This window comes from Danio aesculapii, chromosome 22 (genome assembly GCF_903798145.1).
Source record: "Danio aesculapii chromosome 22, fDanAes4.1, whole genome shotgun sequence".
Classification (NCBI taxonomy): Eukaryota; Metazoa; Chordata; class Actinopteri; order Cypriniformes; family Danionidae; genus Danio; species Danio aesculapii.
The window spans coordinates 23,321,003-23,341,418 of record NC_079456.1 but is presented as its reverse complement, the minus strand read 5'-3'; the positions used below and the strand labels follow the sequence as shown (position 1 = coordinate 23,341,418).

At 36.5% G+C, this 20,416-nt stretch overlaps 1 long non-coding RNA gene across 1 annotated transcript in view; it reads left to right on the top strand.

Annotated features, from left to right (window-relative positions):
• Positions 1-15,618: 15,618 nt before the first annotated feature.
• Positions 15,619-20,416, top strand: part of LOC130216487 (uncharacterized) — a 31,002-nt gene continuing 26,204 nt past the window's right edge. Inside the window, exon 1 of the long non-coding RNA XR_008835808.1 lies at positions 15,619-15,731. This is a non-coding gene — a long non-coding RNA (uncharacterized LOC130216487). The remainder of the gene's footprint in view (positions 15,732-20,416) is intronic.

Genomic DNA, 20,416 nt, shown 5'->3' with positions numbered 1-20,416 from the left:
GTTGATGAAGTAATATGGGTTCTTAACCTGATAAAAGAATTCATGTTTAAATAACCCACTGAAATAGCATGTAATTTACATTTATTTGTGAATGTCATGTTTACATGTAAATGACATGTATTTATTTGTTACTTTAATATGTTATAATGAAATAAAAAGATAATATGTTAAGGAGTAGTAACATTTATACACTCTTTCAGTTATAACTGGCCCTTGGAGGGCAGCCATAAAGGCGATGTGTTCATGAAAATGAGTTTCAGGGTGCTCTTACATCTGTAGTTTGGTTCATTTGGTCTGGACCAAGGGCAACAAATGATACACTGTAGCATTTTTCTGCCGTTTTGGGCCCTTTTCACACCACACTGATTGCTTTGGTCCGAACCAGTTGAAAAGAACCAAAATGCAGTCATGTGACAAAACACATCACTCATTGGCCAGATGTTATTGAACGTATTTCCTAAACTGCTTTTCGATTGGTCAGAATTAACGTGCGAGAAAATGCCAATGGAACTCCTACAAGTAAACAAACCAGCAGACACAAAATGTCACTTTTTACTATGTAGGGACAACTGCTGATTGTATCACTGGTCATAATGTATTACTGTATATATGGAAGTCAATGGTTAGACGTTTCCAGCTTTCTTTCACGTTCAACAGAAGAAAGAATATCAAACCAGATTTATGATGAGAATATAATTAGAATATATTAAGTTTTGGACCAACTATCCCTTTAAAATGTTCACCCAAAGTCAACTGAAGACAGATTTTAGAGCGCAGCCACCCGGGATGCATCAGTCTCTTTTAATTTACACCTCTAGGGCTTCAGATGTGTGATATACAGCTGATTGGGTGATGCGACTCAAACCATAGCAGGAAAGAGTGGGGAGAGAGAGAGAGAGAAATAGAGGGGTGTAACAGAAGCTGACAGACTGAGTGTTTTTCAAAGCAGGATACGCATGAGTGGGCTGGTTAAGTTGATATCTACTGGGGTTGGTGGGTGAGGGGCGTTCGTGTGCCAAGCAGGAGGGTCTCATGCCAATGACAGGTGAAGCCTATTACTACAGCTGAGACCCCACAGCTGACCTGGATCTACTCTGGATCCTCTTTACAGAGCACATGCCGTGTTCCCAGGATTACTACGGCCCCTTTGAGGCAACAGTATGTGCAGCTTATGCTTAAAGAGTGATGGCAAATCGAAGTATGCACGGTCAAACCCGAAGCTTGGATTTAGGGTGATGCAATCGTTCATAAAACTATGACTTACTTTCAAAAAAAAAAAGTCTGCCTGAAGCTTTGCATCAAGTAGGTCGACTTTAAAGGCTGAGAACTGGAAAGTGACACCTTCCTGCATTCATTTCTCTCGAGTGTCACATAAATGAGCCCTTGAATACCTTTCTACCATCGATGTAAGTGCTTTTGAGGGTTTATCCCATTCAACCATGCCTGTCCTCTGACTGTTACAGGTTTAACCTTTTTGGAAATCTTCAACTTCTCGCCAAGCCTTAAGTTATGCAGAACAAGCCAACCTTGAATAAGCTCAAAAATCTGATTGCCGGAGCCCATCGGAATTGGTTGGATTTGCAATTATGTTCACACCAGTGGCCATGCTTCAATTAAAATTTATAGTAATGTCAACATTGCTTTGTATTGTGCCTAACCTTCTAAGAAATCTTCTGGGATTCTTTGCAAAGCATTGAAAAAATAAAAAAGACCTTATGACCGGTTTTGCAAGGATTTCTTAAGTACTGTTTTTAAGAAGATGATTGCATGTTTGAAGTCCCCGTAAATTGCCATTATATGGGGTTCTTGCAAATGTCACCTTAACTCGGTGAGATTATAAAGTAATGTGGCAAGTTTCAACATCATTTTGCATTGTGCCTAACATTCTTGCAGATCTTCTCTGCCAGAGTTTAAAGAAGATCACCGAAAGTTCATTGTGAAGCAGCCCAACCATATGACTGGTTTTGCAGGTTTTAAAGGGTCTGTTGAAACCAAGCTGGATCTAAAATCACATTCTTTACTTTTTATCTGTTTAGTAGGTGAAAAATAAACATTCAGAATATTCAGAAAACAGATGGAATAACTACCCAGATTTCTTGCGAGATTCTGAGGTTTGCATACAATGGACACTTTACATTCCCACTGACAACTGGAGAGGATTTGTGAATTGCAGTGCCACAATTGATGTTGATAGGTCAAATGATTATAACAGCATTCATACTTTTAAGTTGTAAAGAAGTAGATTTATTTCAAATATGCATCTATTCAGACAGTATACAATTTTGGATGTGACTGTCTCAAATTATTCACTTTGTACACTTTGTATATTGGCACTTTACAACTTATGAGGTAGTATTCCAAGGTCTGAGAATATTTTGCATTATGAATATTTGGGATATCCAACTTTTCACAGGAATAAATTCAGAGGGGAGGGCAAATAATCACAGATTTGTTTTAAGTTGATTTTCTTGGCCTATGGGCCAAATTTACAATCAGGTTGCAAAAACCACAAATCCTACCATCTATATTTACTAAAGACAATTTAAAATACACGAAAAGATATAGACAGTTAGTTTTGCAGCTGATCATTTTGCACAAGCTTATTGCTCTTTGTAATAATATTAACTGCAAAAAAAGAGCATGTCTTGGGTGAGGGGGATGTTTATAGAACATTATTTTGTACTAAAATTTAAAAATGTCTATTCAATTAACGTGACACCAGTGTGGAGTCTGAAAACACAAACATGATCAAATCCCAGAAGCCCCATAGGGTTTCGTTACAAAGTGACTTCAGCATCTCCTGGCCAGGCATGCAAAATACTGGGCTCTATTTTAACAATATAAGCACAAAGTCTAAAATGCATTGCGCAAAAGCTCTAAGGGTGTCTGTATCCACTTTTGCTATTTTAAGGATGAAAAAATAGTCTGCGCCCTGGCGCATGGTCTAACAAGGTTGTGCTTATTCTCTTAATGAGCTACAGGTGTGTTTTAAGCATAACGTGCATTAAACCAATCAGAGTCTCATCTCCCATTCCCTTTAAGAGTCAGTTGTGTCACGCTATGGCACATTGCTATTAAATGATGGACTTTGCAAGTTGAAAAACTGAACACTTTACTAGCAAGAAAACAGTTAAACAAGATATTTGATATCCCGCATAGCCTTATAACTAACAGTCACTGCGCTGGACTTTAGAGCAGCTTTTAGTTGGTCAATGGTGCGGTCTATTCAGTTCCTTCAGTTCCTCAACGCGTCAACAATGCACTTTAACACACCTCCTTTTTCACTAGCACACCCATGAGTTCACTAAGTTGCGCAAATGGATTTGCTATTTAAACAATGTGATGCAAAACATGAAAATTACAGTTGCGTTGGTCTGAAAATAGCAACAAATCACGTCATACATGCCTTGTGCCTTATTGCACCGGGTGTATGATAGGGCCCACTGTTTTTGTCATTTTTTGGATCCAAGTAAACAAAGATCATTCTAACAGTTCATATGTACATCAAACTTTTCAAAAACACTATAGAGAAATTTTCCATTTGTAGTACACCGTTGTTGACATTCGTACAATGATGATGCAAATGTATTGCTGAAACAAATCACTTAGACTCTAAAGTATGTACTGTAGTTCTGAATTGTGGAATTGAACCTTTAAACGGTTTGTCACCAAGTTCAGGATTTTCTGGGAAGTCTGGGACCGTCTGTCACCGTTCATTACTACAATCTATATTTTGCTTACAGTTTCATTAATTGTTCAGTGTTCACACCTAAAAACATGCAAAAGCAAGTTGTATCTCTTTTTTCAAAGCAAACAGAGATCATACGTTCTTGTTGTGTTTAGTCATTGCTAAGCTACCACAAGCTAAGCTTGCCTTGAAGACAAGAAGATTTCTACTCACTGCAGCTCTAAAGCACATTGTTGTTCATTTGAGTGCACTCAAACATGTATGGCCTTATAAAACCAATTAAGCTAACCAAAGGTAACATCAGTAGCATCCATTTAGGTTGCAGCAGTATTTGATAGTTGCAGAGATGAACGCTTTCCCACCAATGGGTGTGGTTTCCCCAGCATATGACAAGCAGCGAATCCTGCCTCATTATAATTTTTATAATTTTTTACTTATTTTAGTTACTCCTTTGTCATTCAAATTTGGCTGGATGTTTATTAACAAACATTATAGTATTTGTCAATTAAAGTGAAGTTCATTTATAATCTAATTTCAAGAGGATCACGTGCTTTTGATTGACCACAGCTGGTCCTGCATAATGTCACACCTGCTGCAGTGCCCTCTGGTGGTCTTCAAGGGCACCAGTTTTTGTTTTTGTGTTTTGTATCCAAGTCGTGTGATCACTCTTTGTTTCCAGCTGTCCCTCGTTGTCTAATTAGTTCTGTCTTCATAAGCCCTGTTATGTTGTGTTTAGTTTGCCTTTGGATTTTCAATGTTCTGTTTAGTTCTGTCCTGCTTTAGTCGTGATCCGGTTCATCGTGTTTGGTTTGTTTGTTCACTTTGTTTAGTATCATTACTATATTTTTGGATTGCTGTTTAGTTTTTGTTTGATTCACTCTTGTGCTTCATTTTTGCACTTCACGTTTTCGTCGATTTTGGTACCTTGCCTGTCCCTTTGTCATTTTTTGGATCTTTATTGTTTGACAATAAATGTGTTTTGCTGCACTTGGATCTTTCACTTGTTTTTGTGATACCCAGTCGTGACACATAAGCAATGCAGAATTCACCAATCAGACGATTCCTGACTCACTTTAAATAATCGGAGTTTCTAACCTTAAGGCCGGCTCACACTGTGCGTTTTTTTTTTTTTTATAATCCTGAACGATTTAAGCATGTCAGACTGCACAAACATGACTCCCATGTCACACTGTGAGATCTCAGCTGTCATAAAGTCAGACTGAACGACAATGCCGAAGTGCCAAAGACGAAAGAAAATGTCACCCATGACACTTTCACTATTTCACGTTCGTAAATGATTCCTCACAGCAAACGTAAACAATCTGTAGCTGAAATTTTGCACACGGCGTGTCTCAATAACAAAATCAGGAAGAAAAAAAAACAGTTTTGACATTTCTCCACAGTCATTTGAATTGTCGCATGGATTACGTCATCAGATTCTGCGCTCCTATTGGTTCTTGGATTGACGCTCATCGCAGCTGTTGTCACAATGCAGGAAAGTGTCTGAAATCTTCTGACACTGCCAGAACTTGATCACTGATTTTAGCCTAGGATTTCAGGAATCGTTAAGGATTTCCCAAATTTGTCTCCGATGCCAAAATCATGGCTGAAATCTCGCAGTGTGAGCAGGGCTTTAGTTATATTTGTCTTGAATAATCCCCCTTCCACTCCTACTCCTCCCTCCTTTACTTGAGAGGGTGGCACGGTGGCCCAGTGGTTGGCACTGTTGCCTCACAGCTAGAATGTCATTGGTGCAAATCCTTACTTGGCCAGTAGATGTTACTGTGTGGAGTTTACATGTTCTCCTCATGCTTGTGTGGGTTTCCCCTTTGTTCTCTGGTTTCCTGCCACAGTCTAAAAACATGTGACATAGGTAAACTGGTCAAACCAAATTGGCACCATTGATGAGCTCTTAATCAGCAATTCCTAATTGCAATTAGCCATATAATAAACAGGGGAGTTCTCTAGACATTCCTGAGCTCAAACTCCTCTTTCGCCTTACAAACGGGAGGGAGCCCCAGGCTAGATGATCTTATGAGCTCAAGGCTCTCTTCCAGGACAACATGCCAAACACGCTTTTTATAATCAATCATCAGCTAAGTGTGAACTAAAAATACAATTTTAATACCTGGATTTTAAACCTACCTTTACATCCTTCAGTCTACACAAACGCATAGGTTATTCACCTATATTATACCTATTATATCACCTACCTGGCATATGATATGATCCATAAAAGCATTTACTAAAATACTGGCCCTACCATAAGTAAGACATAACACGTAGTGCTCTTTACATATTGGAATTCGTGAAGCTTGACTGAGGGCGTACTTACAGTATGCTATCCGAACCATGCCCAGGCCTGTTTCCCGGATCGTTTGAGAAGTGTGAATGCTCTGAATCAGGCTCAGGCATGGTTCAGTTGGTTGGCCCTGGCCCGGTTGGAAGAGGTATACCAGAGCACGGTTCACTTGGGTTTTGGTGCTGTATGCTTGTAGTGTGAGACGAGACGTGACTTTTAAGGGACTGTTTTGTATGGATTTATAAATCATTCTTACTGATTAATGAACGCGAACTGTCGTAGATTATTAAAGACGCAAACCCCTTACTGCACGACAGCTGCACCTTTAGCAAACCTCCTAATACTTGCAGCACGAGGACTTTATGATTGTTTATGAGCGTCACATGTGGCTGATCTGTTTGGCAAAATATTTGACTGCATGTCACTGCATCCCAAACGACTAAAAAGATAGAACTAAAGAAATGTCCACTGTGCTGAGTGAGAGCACTTCTTACTGAACAGCGCATCAACGATGATGTAAAGCATGCTCAGGCGCGAATGCAATGTGAGTGTGGGCCATTGGGAGAAACGGAGGAGGGGGGGGCAAGCGTGCTTTGGCCCGGTTCAAGGCAACTGTACATAGTGTGAGTACGCCCTGAGAGAATTAAATGTAGTAGCACAATAATCCTGCTTTCGATTCTTGAGAACACACATGTTAGTAAAATCTGTACCTTGAATAGATTTTTAATGAAGTTCAAAGCTTCCAACAAATGCATAAAATATTGGAGTAAAGATAAGGTGGCTCAGTGGTCTGTCGCCTCACAGCAAGAATGTCAGCTGGTTCGAGTCCCGGATGGACCAGTTTCTGTGTGAAGTTTGCATGTTCTCCCCGTGTTGGCGTGGGTTTCCTCCTGGTGGACCAGTTTTCCCCCCACAGTCCAAAGACATGCACTATGGGTGAATTGAAAAACTAAATTGACCTTAGTGTATGATAGTGTGTATGGGTGTTTACCAGTACTGGGTTGTGGCTGGAGGACAATCGACTGCGTAAAACATATGTTGGAATGGTTGGCCGATCAATCAGTGACTAAGCTGAAGGAAAAAGAATGAATGAATTAATTAATTAATATAATGGGAAAAGTAATCCCAGTCATTCATTAATATAATGACAAGACATGTTTCTGTCATTACTTTTAAGCCAGCTATAGAGGGCGCTTAACTTTAAACCATAGCTTGTAATAAGCTGCCCACACAAACCTACTTGCTCAATTTTTAAAGGAAGAAGCTTTAAGCACCTGACATGCTGCTATTGTTTCTGGATAAGAATGAACTTGTGAACAAGTGTTCAGTAGTAAAGAGAGAAGTTCATAGCCAAAAAACGAAAGTATGCAAACAGCTTAAATACCAGGCCACATTATTTGAACTTCCCAACACTGCTTTTGGTAGATTTTGCAGGTCATTATTGGAAATGATGTGGCTGCATCTGTTCTTTTATTTGTAGACTATTACCAGAATCACCCTTAAGACTATACACTCCCATTGGTGCTTTAACGGAATCACAATCTCAGGCTAATTCGAGTAAATCTGTCACTTGATGTGAGGCAACAGGAGACGGGACCATTTTCATTTCTGCCAAACAACCCAACCTGGCTTTACGGCATCAAGCAGTCTCTTTAACATTTGTATTGATGTTATTGCATGAACTGAAAAATGTTCATACTGTCATGAATTTTCTCATGTGATCTGAAATCGGGAACACCTCCAGCCTGGACTCTCTGAGAATGATGACTTTTCGGTTCCCGCATATGAATCATCATTGAGCCTCTTTATGAAACCTGGCTGACCAAAATGACAACCGAAACCTTGAGCTCCACTTCGTCATCCATCAGTCCCAACCAAAATAATTACAGTGGCTGCCGGAGACCCAAATCGAGAGGTCGAATCTAATAACCTCCATTAACTCCACAGATATCTCGTACGGCAAGTACAGTGTAATGAGGTTAGGTCTCCTTCGCAATGGATAGTGCTGGGTCTCAAGGCATATTGCGCTCATATGCCAGGCTGCTTTTTAGGGCCCAGGTCGTTTTTCTAGAGAAATATCATTCTTTGAAGGTGTCCACAGGCAAACCCGGGTGGATTTTATCAGCATCTCTCAGCTGAACCGTAATGCCTGCCAGGGTCTTCAGTGCGCTCGACTGGCAGTCTGTCGCTTGTAGCAGTAAGGTTTTTCTTTCCCCTTGTTTTTGGCACAAAGTCTGGGGCAGATGCCACACTCGTCCCTGGGGGTTTTGTGTGCGTATGTGTGGATGTATGTTTTGGATGAAACCTGTGGCTGCAGTGTCGTAAGGCAGAAGAGACAAGCGTTAAATAGCCCATCAATGGCATCGTGGCGCCAATAGCAAGGTCTTCAAAACAGATGGACAGTGTAGCAAACCATGGTGGAGCTCGTGTAGGGAACATGGTGGATGTTTAGGACTGGATAGATTTTGTGCAGATTTAATTTCTCCAATTTTGAGTGAAACTGCCAATGAGGCACTTTAGCAATTTTGCAAGGTTTGTTTTTGTGCAACACATACTCAGATCTTGAGGTTTGCTTGGGAAGTTCTTATTTTGACTCATAGGAGTCATGGTGTGGTGTTGTTTTAATATAACATCGCATTCGTAGTCGTAGGTGTTGGTGCGGAAAATGCGGTTCTACCACATGTAATATTTTTCCAACGTTTGGTTAGACAATGATATGTTCGATATTAACACGGCAGACGGTTCCAAATATGTCAATTTGGTGTATGGCTCACAGACAATAGTTGTTTATTAAGTATTATATATATATATATTACTTTTGAACAAAAATGCAGTGTGTTTTATTAAATTGTTTTTGTTTTGAGAAAATGCAGTATATTTTGTTTGCCTTGTGAGGATTTGCAGTGCGTTTTATTGAATTGTTTGCCTTGTGAGGATTTGCAGTGCGTTTGCTCTCAAATGGATGAAGACATTTTCTCAATTTGCTAGCGTTTTTTGTAATTGCACATGTTTTCTTAAATTGCAGCACGTTAAGCTCTCTCGGCCACTGTACATATGCGTATTTGGATGTAAAAAAATGCACATACTGAATGTAAAAAATACCTAAACAAACAAACAAGCCTCCTCTCCATGTTGTTTTGGTAATAATAATAAGGAAAGAATTGGGGTTTATTTAAAAAATAACCATGTCATTTATAGCTACAGATAGATATCTAAATATTTCTCAAAGTGAAGCCATACATATGGCATGACGTTTTGCTGCATTTCAGGATAATCAAATTCAAACACATTCTGATTAAGCATTAATATTCATAAGCAGGAGCAATAATTTTAAAGGTGGTAATCACTTAGAAAGAGGAAAATTATTATTGTGATTTTAAAAAAGGGTGTAAAAGCGAAGCCTAGAACTGTTTTTTGAAGCTTATTCGGGCAAGGCTGTTTTACGTCCTTGCATCAGAGCTAAGGCTAAAATTAGACCTAAATCATCATGCATTAACGGTTCTCTGAATCCTCTTTGCTCTCTACAATTTATGCTAAGCATTGCAAAATGTCAGTCTAAATTTAGGAGTGGAACAAAGATAAGATTTTGCTCTTTTGCGATGAGCTCAATGCTGCGCCACTGATCTTCTTTATTTTGAGTTCTGTTTGTTGATTTGGTGCCCCCTTTCAAACACATGCAAACACACATACACAGAAGCAGGATATTATGACACATAACTGACAAGCCATTATTGGGTGAATAAAACCGAAAGCAAACGGCCATTCTGAGAATGACTTCTTCTGATGTGTTTATCATATTAATAGTAAAGTTGCTCCATAATAAACTTGCACAAGCCTCTTTCTTGACTTGGTGCATGACTGTCAACTGGAAATGATGCAAACTGTCCTTGGGCAGCCATTTTAAATTGAGCTTGAATGTTCAGTAGTACAGAAATCAACAGCTTTTTGTAGTTTGTGTATTTAAAATAAGTCAGAATAATATTTTCTGGTTCAATTGTTCAACAAATTCATCTACTGTTGTTATGAGTTTGACATTTTCTCTTGTAAAAAACTATCTTTTAGTATCTCTGTAGGAAGATTTTTAAGCTAACTTTAATTATGACAAGAATCAAAATTCAGCTTTGCTACCATAAAAATATTATATTTAGAATATAGAAAAAAAATATGTATTACTATAAACTTATAAACTGGGCGATGCGGTGGCGCAGTGGGTAGCACGTAGTTGTTGGTTCGAGCCTTGGCTGGGTCAGTTGGCATTTCTGTGTGGAGTTTGCATGTTTTGCCCGAGTTCGTTTGGGATTCCTCCAGGTGCTCCGGTTTCACCCACAAGTCCAAAGACATGTGGTATAGGTGAATTGGGTAGGCTAAATTGTCCGTAGTGTATGTGTGTGAATGAATGTGTATGGATGTTTCCTTGAGATGGGTTGCGGCTGGAAAGGCATCTGCTGTGTAAAACATGTGCTGGATAAGTTGGCGGTTCATTCCACTGTGGCGACCCCGGATTAATAAAGGGACTAAGCCGAAAAGAAAATGAATGAATGAATGAATGAATATAAAACTGGTACTGTAGCTGTAAACCCAAAGCATACATGTTCAGAATAATAAGTGTGTAAGAGCTATCACTTTTTTTTTTCACCAGAGCTGGAATAATCTTAAGACATGAAAATTAAAAAATGACAAGCAAGGTTTTTGGTGGCTAGTGCATTTATGTGATAGAAATATATCCTTTAAATATATCTAATTGTCATATATATATATATATATATATATATATATATATATATATATATATATATATATATATATATATATATATATATATATATATATATATAATACAATTTTTTATTATCATTTTATATAATTTTGTAGTTTATTTTTATATTATACAATGTGAACTTGTTTTTTCAGTCATGTATTTTTTGCTCCATTTTTTTGTTTTACCATTTTCCTTCTGCTTAGTCTCCTTATTCATCAGGAGTCGACACAGCGGAATAAACCGCCAACGTATCCAGCATATGTTTAACACAGCGGATGCCCTTCCAGCTGCAACCCAGTATTAGGAAACATCCATACACATACACTACGGACAATTTACCCTGCAGGCACAGGACATCAACATGATGTCATATTGACGTTGGATTTTGTTGGCAAATGAAAATCGGGTTTACGTCAAAACGCAACGTCAAGCAGATGTCAATGTCCAACCTAAAATTAACCTAAAATCAACCAAATATCAACGTCTAATCAAGTTACACCTTGATGTTGTGTGGACGTTGCCACACCTATCACACCTACCACATCTATCAGACGTTAGATTTTGGTCACTTTCCAACACAACCTAAAATCAACCAAATATTTATGTAATTTGACGTTGTTATTGGACGTCAAAATAATGTTGTCCTTAGTCGCTGGATAGACATTGAATTTTGGTCACCTGATGTCATGACTTAACTCTAACCTAATATTAACGTCTTATGATGTCGTGTGCCTGCATTATGTATGTAAAAGGACAGTCATTGCACACTAATATGCTAACATATATAATTTATTCAAAACCTGTAATGTACTAAAATGATCAAGTACCAATAAATAACAGAAATAAATTAGTGAAGCATACAAAACCACATCTTAAACATAAGTATTCTCATAGTAATAAACAAAATTCTGATTCATTGCAAAAGAATATATATTTTAATATACATATGTATGCTTTATGTAAAAATTTCATGTCATTTGCGTTTTTTTTTTACAAGTATACTTAATCAATTGCAACTGAAATTATACAGATCTCTGATTGGTGGATTTGTTTCCAGAATCATGGGTAATGTAGTTTCCTACCACAATATATGCCGATAAACAAAAAACTGAAGTGAATAGGGTATATTAATGTTAGTGTTATTAGCTAGTGTTTCTTCCCATACTGATAAACTTCCGGTGAACAGTTAATGTGACTTTTTTTAATTTCATAAGGTTCCTTTTACAGCATCGATGTTGTAATATAATTGAAACATAATCAGTTAAATAGACTTCAGCATTCATTTAGCTGGTCAAGCGTAAAACAAGATGAAAAGCCGTTTATACACATGCGCCATCAGGATCAGCAGGCTAGCTCAGAAACTCCAAAATACTGGGGGAAAATAAATGTTCATATTTGAAAGACATGGCGGGGGGGAAATGTAATTTATTGCAGTGCTTCTTGCACATTCAGAGACCCACTTTATATCGTATATCAATCGGGCAGTGAAGATGGTTGATTTTTAACGGAAACAGATCTTAAGCGTGCCGATTTTGTAATGGCATACAGTTCACCTTAAAACTTTTGACCCAGGTTACTGACAAATTAAAAGCCCTTCTGCATACTTCTGCATAAACTCTATTACTAAAGTGTCTAAAATTGCATAATAAAGCAAGTTACATCACAATTATTTGAACATTTTTTACATGGCTTAAACGTTCTTGGCTTGACAGAATTTAGTTGCAAGCTTTACGGTACATTAAAAATGCTGTCCCATTAAAAAAAATACTTTCCCAACACAAATTGATTAAGTTAACTTAATCTCTTTTTTAAATTTATATGGATTGAACATAAAACATTCAAGTGACGTTAAGTTTAAATAAGTACTTTGAACAGGCAGCAATTTATTTGTTTATTTTTTTATTTGATTTGTTTAACTGTTTGCACACCACTACAGCATTAGAGAGTCTAAATGATAAAAAAGGAAATGCCAAGCTAACTTCTGGTAAACATCTCCAAAAAAAGCTACAACGGTTGCCCATAGCAAACCAACCAAAAGCAAAAACACGTAATTCCGAGAGTGAAGAAAAAAAAAAATGCTGAGGATCGGCCTGCCAGTAGCAGGTGCGGTGCAATTCAAATGCCTGTCAAAGCTAATGTTCGCTAATCAGCTGTTCGGTTTGCTTTTTTTGGCTGTCACACATAATGAAAGACAAGAATATGTCATCATATGTGTTTTTTCCTCTTCTCTTTATGAGCTTTTTCTCTCGTCTCTTGCATTCAGATGAGGGGGGCGTCACAAAAATCTGAAAACAACTGCACAGGCCACGTGGCGGAGCATGACAGCAGTCAAGTGAATAAGTCAAGAAGGGGAAGCGTTGCAGAATATTGATTTAATGCTGCATTCATGCAGGGAGGATGTTCACCCGCATTACACACGCTCTAATATTCCCAACATACCTTGGGCCTTTGGTTTTCTAAGCCACTCAGAGAGAAAGAGGCCAGAATATTCCCTCTCGCATGAGCATTTAAGCACAATTCGATGTCCTAGATCCAGACCATGCACCAAAATGATCAAAATCCAATGGAAAGAACATCCCATGGTGGAATGTTTGTGATTATTTTTGGAGATTTACAAATAATAATAATAATAATAATAATAATAATAATAATAATAATAATAATAATAATAATAATAATAATAATAATATTAAAGGCTTTAAATAACCAGCACATTTTGCATGGAATAATCTACAAACAATGTTGCAGTTTAAAGAATTGATTTCACTAAATGCTTTAAAAAAAAATAGTATAAATGATTTAGAAATTGAAACACAGGCTTGTAGATGTTTTGAGTGGTTTGTTTGTCAATGTGTGATTTTTGTTAACTGCTAATTGTTTTTTATTTGTTGTCTGTTGTGACGTGTACTGCCTAATCTTGGCCAGGACGCTCTTGTATATAAGAGATTTTTAATCTCAATGTGTCTTTCCTGGTAAAATAAAGGTTATAATATCAATAATAATAATAATAATAATAATAATAATAATAATAATAATAATAATAATAATAATACTTTTCATAATGTGATGTTAATATAAACCCTGTGACATGATACTCCTGATACTCACTCCCTGATACTCACCATTTTGTTATATTCTTTTCATATATCCCGACTGAAATGTATGAAATAGATAATAACATTAATTGTATTAATATTACCATGTATAATAATAATAATAATAATAATAATAATAATAATAATAATAATAATAATAATAATAATAATAATAATAATAATTTGCATTAAGAAGGATCCCAATTTAGTCTTGGTTGATACTGTGTTTAACGACATGCATAACATTTGATCCATTTAATGTAATTTGGCAATTGAAGGGTATATGTGCATAATAAATTTGATGTATAAACACAATGTGGGGTGAGGTGTTGATTTAAAGGTACCATGGTGAGACATGGTGTTTATTTACTTGTGAAAAAAATATACTAACATATTTGTAATTTCAGAATGTGATGTTAATAAAACACTAGGATACTCTTAATAATTTTGACCATTTTGGTATATTCTTTTCATATATCATTCATTCATTCATTTTCCTTTCGGCTTAGTCCCTTTATTAATCCGGGGTCACCACAGTGGAATGAACCGCCAACTTATCCAGCACATGTATCACGCAGCGGATGCCCTTCCAGCCGCAACCCATCTCTGGGAAACATCCACACACTCATACACTACAGAAAATTTAGCCTACCCAATTCACCTGTACCGCATGTCTTTGGACTGTGGGGGAAACCGGAGCACCCGGAGGAAACCCACACGATCGCAGGGAGAACATCCAAACTCCACACAGAAACACCAACTGACACAGCCAAGGCTTGAATCAGTGACCTTCTTGCTGCGAAGCTACAACACTACCTACTGCGCCACTGTGTCACCTTCTTTTCATATATGCTGATTGTTAAATATATAAATATAGATAATAGCATTGATTTTATTATAATTATAATGTAATAATAATAATAATAATAATAATAATAATAATAATAATAATAATAATAAAGAAATTATTATATTTTTGGTTTCAATCTTAAAATATGCAGCTAAAAGAATTATAATTAATTATATATAAACGATATTTATAAATCATAATCTAATTGATCATGTATCAAATATTCAAACCTATGTATTGATTATATTTGTATTGATTTAAATAATCAAAATGATTTGCACTCCTGTGAAATTTTAATTACTTATGAAATATTTATTATAAAATATATTTTCATTTGTATAAGAAAAATATTTACCAAGTGTTCCAGTGTTGAATAATTAGTTTAATTAATTATTTTGTTTTATTAATATCACATATGTTACTATTTAACTGTTGCTTAATGTATTTAAACACTTTTGTTACAATATTTTTAAGAAGATCTCACCCAGATATTGCTATTCAGTGTTATAAATGTATTTGTGAAACTGAATGTAACATGACATAATGAAGGAAATACATTTAACGGAGTTCACTTCTCAAATGCAAACAATGTCCTGAAAGCAGTGTTTATATCAACAAACCAAACTACCTGAAAATTCTTACTGGGTCCTAATTTCTGTCCCAGGACCAGTGCAGCAGCTTTGACCTCAAGCCAGCAGAAAGACATTCCCCATTTTTCAGCACTCACTCTTTTTCTGCCGCTCTGAGATCAGCGAGGAGGAGCGTCAGTCCCTGCGCTCGCGCCCAATGGAACAAAGAGCGGCGTTATCAATGTGCGCGCGTCCAGCCAATAGGAACCCTTCCTGCTGATGACGCGACGCAGCGCCTCTGGTCTCTTCCCACTGCGCAGGAAGCTAGACGCGCAAAGGAATCAGAAGTTGAACGCAAAGGTAACGCAGCGCGCGCAACACACCAGCAGCAGCAGCAGTTTTTACTGTAACCGCTCGGAGTTTCCCCGCGAATTCAAGAGGAACCCGGCGTCTCGAGCAGAATGAATGGTTAGTATCGATATTACTTTACATTCTACGAAAAACACTTTTTATAGTGGTGGAGTTTTTAATGAGATGTTGACGTTCTGTAATAACAAATCTTGACGCTTGTACAATTATTAAAGCTTTTCAAAAATTTGTTTCAGCCTAGAAGAAACAGTTTTGGTTCCTCAGAGAAGCTTTTAGTAAACAGTTTTTGAAAGTACCAGTTTGTTCTTGTTGTGAAGACATTTGAATTATTTAATCTATTTATGAAAGATTCCATGGATGTTAAAAGTTTTAATGGAACCAGATGCCAACAAGGAAGTTTTAAAATGTAGTTGTTTAATTAATTTACAATTATAGTTTATTTTATTAATAATACTATCATATTTTGTGTATTTTATAATTATTCTGCTAGTCGAAACACATGTATATACTGCTATTTTCATTACGCTTTAATCATTAATATATATTGTGTGTGTATGTGTATATATATATATATATATATATATATATATATATATATATATATATATATATATATATATATATATATATATATACATACATATATTTGCTTTTGCTCAATTTGACACATGCTGTAAAGTTGTGACAGCCGGTGTCCTGTGTCAACCAATTGTGTTTGTTTTTTCTTCATTATTCATTTACAGACTTGTTTAAATGCAGCTCATAAATATAAATAGTACTTGTATTAATATTAATTTAACACCACGAGACCTAACCTGCAAAAAAAAAAAAAAAAAGATGGCAATGCTATGCAATGAGACCTTGCGAAGCTGTTTGAAGTCTGAAGGTCCTCAGATGTTTTTAATTAGGACCTGTAAAAAAAAAAAAAATCAGTCTGTCCTGTTCTCTGGGGCGATGCTTTGAAAAAAAAAAGAGAAGGAGAACACAGAAAGTCACTTCAGTGGAGGATCGTCTAATCAAATTTTTATAGCATTTTCTCATTTTTTTCCCTCTCTCTCTCTCTACTCTCCCTCCCTCCCTCGCTTTCTTGATCCCGGTGAACGAGTTTCTCTTTGTCTGCTTCTTTGGTAACCACACCTCCCCCCAAAACGCAGCCGGCTCAGACACCTGAAGGCTAGACATAATGATCAACGCAGTCCCCATGAGTCTGGATGCCTGCCAGTTGTTTTCGCTCGTTTTTTTTCACTACTTTGTCTCTTCTGTGTTTTTTTTTCTATTTCTTTTTTCCTTTGCATCACTTGTGCTGCACAATCGAGGGGCCGGCATGCAATGTTGGGGGCCAGTATGCGGTATATGAGGGGCCAACTCTTCTGCAATGTATGGACCAGAGAGAAAGAAGTCTGGCACACATGCAAGGAGAAGCATGAACAACAATGTCTCCTTGTGTGTGTGTGTGTGTGTGTGTATGTGTGTGTGTATGTACGTATATGTGTGTGTGTGTAAGCGGGAGTCTTTATTCAACCGGACTGCACAAAATTGCATATTAGAGCTGTCAATTTTCAGTTTTTATAGAGCAATATTGGCTCACTGAGATGTTTTGTCGCTCTTGGATTGAGCGTTGGATTCTTAGCTTGTTTAAGTGCTTTGTCTGTGTATGATTTGGTTCACCGCATGCTAAATGACATACACTGAGGTGTAATAATGCAGGAATGAATGCTGCGATTTGGAAGGAATGGGGGGTTGATAAACAGCATTTCTGTACAGTTTAAGTTTTGTAATTATTATAATTGAGGACTGAAAGTGACAAGATGTCTTGAAATGATTAACTTTTTATTAGCAAACTCTGAATAATTAATATTAACATCAGTGCTGAGTACAATATTATGTTTTTAATATAGCAATTAACATAAATGTAATTAAAAAGCATTAGATTTACTCTTTCTATTATTATTATTATTGTAATATACCACACCCAAAGCTCTAAATATTCCTCATATGCTTGGATTTCACGAGGGTCTGTTTATATTTTGGTTTGGAGTGCACTTTTTTATTTGCTCGGCGTGTAATATTTTGGATGTTCTCTGCTTGTGTTTTTCACACAGAGCTCAGAGCCGACATGTTGGGAGTACAATGGCACTAAGTAGACGGCAGATCCTTTCTTTCTCGCTCTCCTCCTCTGCCATAAGCCTTTGAAGGGGCGTAATAAAAGGTTCAATAGAAGCAACAAGCTGTTTTTTCTCTCCTCTCACGCGTTCTTTAGGCATTCTACCTGCGCATGAATAGGAGGCCACTGAGGCTCTCTGACAGAGGAAGAGTGTTTATTGAGGGCCAAAGGGCTCAATACAATCAGACAGCCTCACGTAGAGAACCGCGCAGTTTGGGCGAGAGGCCATGGGCATGTGTTCTCCCTAGTGTCACACCCATTGACTCCGTTTTTCAACGAACGCTTTTGGGCTGCTGAGGGGAAAATCGTATTGCAGTGTGCATTGTGGATATAGATATCAGGAATGTTTTTAAAAGATGCAGTTTTGCTGACTGTAGAGATTCGAAAATAAACATTCTTTTTTAGAATTGTGGTTCCATGATGAAGCTTCTAACAAGCATTCCAAAATGGTTCTTTAGAGTATAAAGTATATAGTTATTAAAATAGGATCTCTTTACCAAAATAGTTCTTCTGTGGCATTGCTGTGAAAACCCCCCTTTGAGACATTATTTTTAAGAATGTACTGTAGATGTCATCAATTATACATTCATGTTGAAAGACCAAAATAGATTAAAAAAACAACATATTGAAATCTCATGTCAAAGGTGTTTAAATTGTAATACAGTGCACAGTAATAAAGCATATATAAGTACACCCCTCACAAATCTCTCTTTTTAATTCATATTTTTATTAGGAAGCTATACAATATTATATTTGTGCATATACATTAGATTAGTCAGTACTGAAGCCAAATCTGGAGCATATCTAACAAAATAACTTACGATAACTGTCCAGAAACTAGTACACCCAAATTTATGTTATAGAAAAAAATTAAATACAAATTATAAAAGGAGGAAAAATCAAGAGAAGCAAAAAAAAGAAGAAGAAAACTTTAGTTGAAATTTTGTAGGTTGTAATATATTTTTGCAATATTTTGCTTGAATTTAATTGTATTATCTTTCCATTTCTAAAGATGCTAGGTGACTAAAATAATACTTTAATAAATATATCTGTTTAATAAATTTGTTTTGTTTAAATGCAGCAAAATACATGGCCTATATTCACAGAGAAATGCAAAAAAAATTCATTTTCAAAATGGAGTATACTCAATTATGCTGAGCACTGTACATGCAATTTGTAAAATTAAATGTAAAAAAAAAATTCAAGGTTTTATCTTAATCCTATGTGATTATGAGATTTTTTTTGCACTTCATATTGCAAAAATGACATGAGGGTCAAGTCCCCAACAATCCCCCAAAATGTATATAACCAAAAAGAAAGTTTTAACTTATAGAATGCACATCATTTATAGAACATTTAATAGAACCAAGGTGATGAAATGTTAAAACAGAAAAATATATTAGGCTTTAAGGCTTTCTTGACGTCAAATGGTGTCAGTATCACACCATTAGGGGTTTAAAATAGCTCTAAAAAGCCACCCTGGCATATGTTCCTCCCAAAAATGTCACATTTCTAAGGAGCATTGTCATAACTAATCATTGTGGCAGCTTTCAATTTAGTATGTGATTTAAATATGATTTCAATCAGTTACATTTTTTTACTGTTCATTTGAATGTGTCCTGTTTAATTATTTTCTGAGTAAAAAAGTAATAATTATCATTTATTTTACAATGATTTACAGAAGACACTAAAGTGTACACATACACAGCTATGCCTAAAATAAAGAGACCACGTGATAATTATGTTTCACTGAATTTACTTGATCAGGGTAATATAATAGCACAATATATTGCTTACCTAACTCTTCTGGAGTTAAAACATTGGCATTGGATTGTCTAAATTAAAACAAGTCTGAAAACATGGCAACTTTTTGTTATTTTATGTGTAAATACTGTTAATGGCAGGATTTTTCATTAAATTGGGATGAAATGTCATAAGTAGGTTACAGAATAAAGCCAATATTACATTTTACTCAAATATGGTAGTCGTAATTTACTATAAATTCTGAGAATTTCCAAGTGGTCTCTTAATTGTTTTTTCCATAGCTGTATCTATCATGCTAAATAACAATGAACATTATTTGACCCACAATTTAAAAGTTTTTAATATTCAAATGTTCAATATCTAGTTTATGTATAGCAAACTGGGCCATCTCATCTGTAAAACATGTATAAAAAAACCGCCCATTATGTCAGCTAAGCTCAAACCACGCAGCCCAATATTATAAGAAAATATGTAACAATATTTATGGCAGCTAAATCAAGAGGTGGAATTTGAATGGAGGGTTCTTGACTTATTCCTCTTGCGCTCAGTGTGAAAACGCGTTGCCGTGCAGAGGTTAATTGTTTTTAGATCTTTATGTGTCAAGAGAAAATGGAGAAACTGGTGCATAATTGAGCTGCTGGTCGTTCGAGTGATTATGGATTAACGCGGCTCTCCAAAAGAAAAAAAGACAGCGATGGAAGGAGCGAAAAGAATGGACTAAAAGACCCATGTTGTGAGCTTCAACCACAGGGGTTGTCTGGATCTTTCAGAGCGAGAGGCTTGTTTAGGCAGCACCTTCGGGGGCTTGACCTTTGACCTGTGCCGTGCCCCTCTGTGCTCCAGGTGCAGGTCGGTT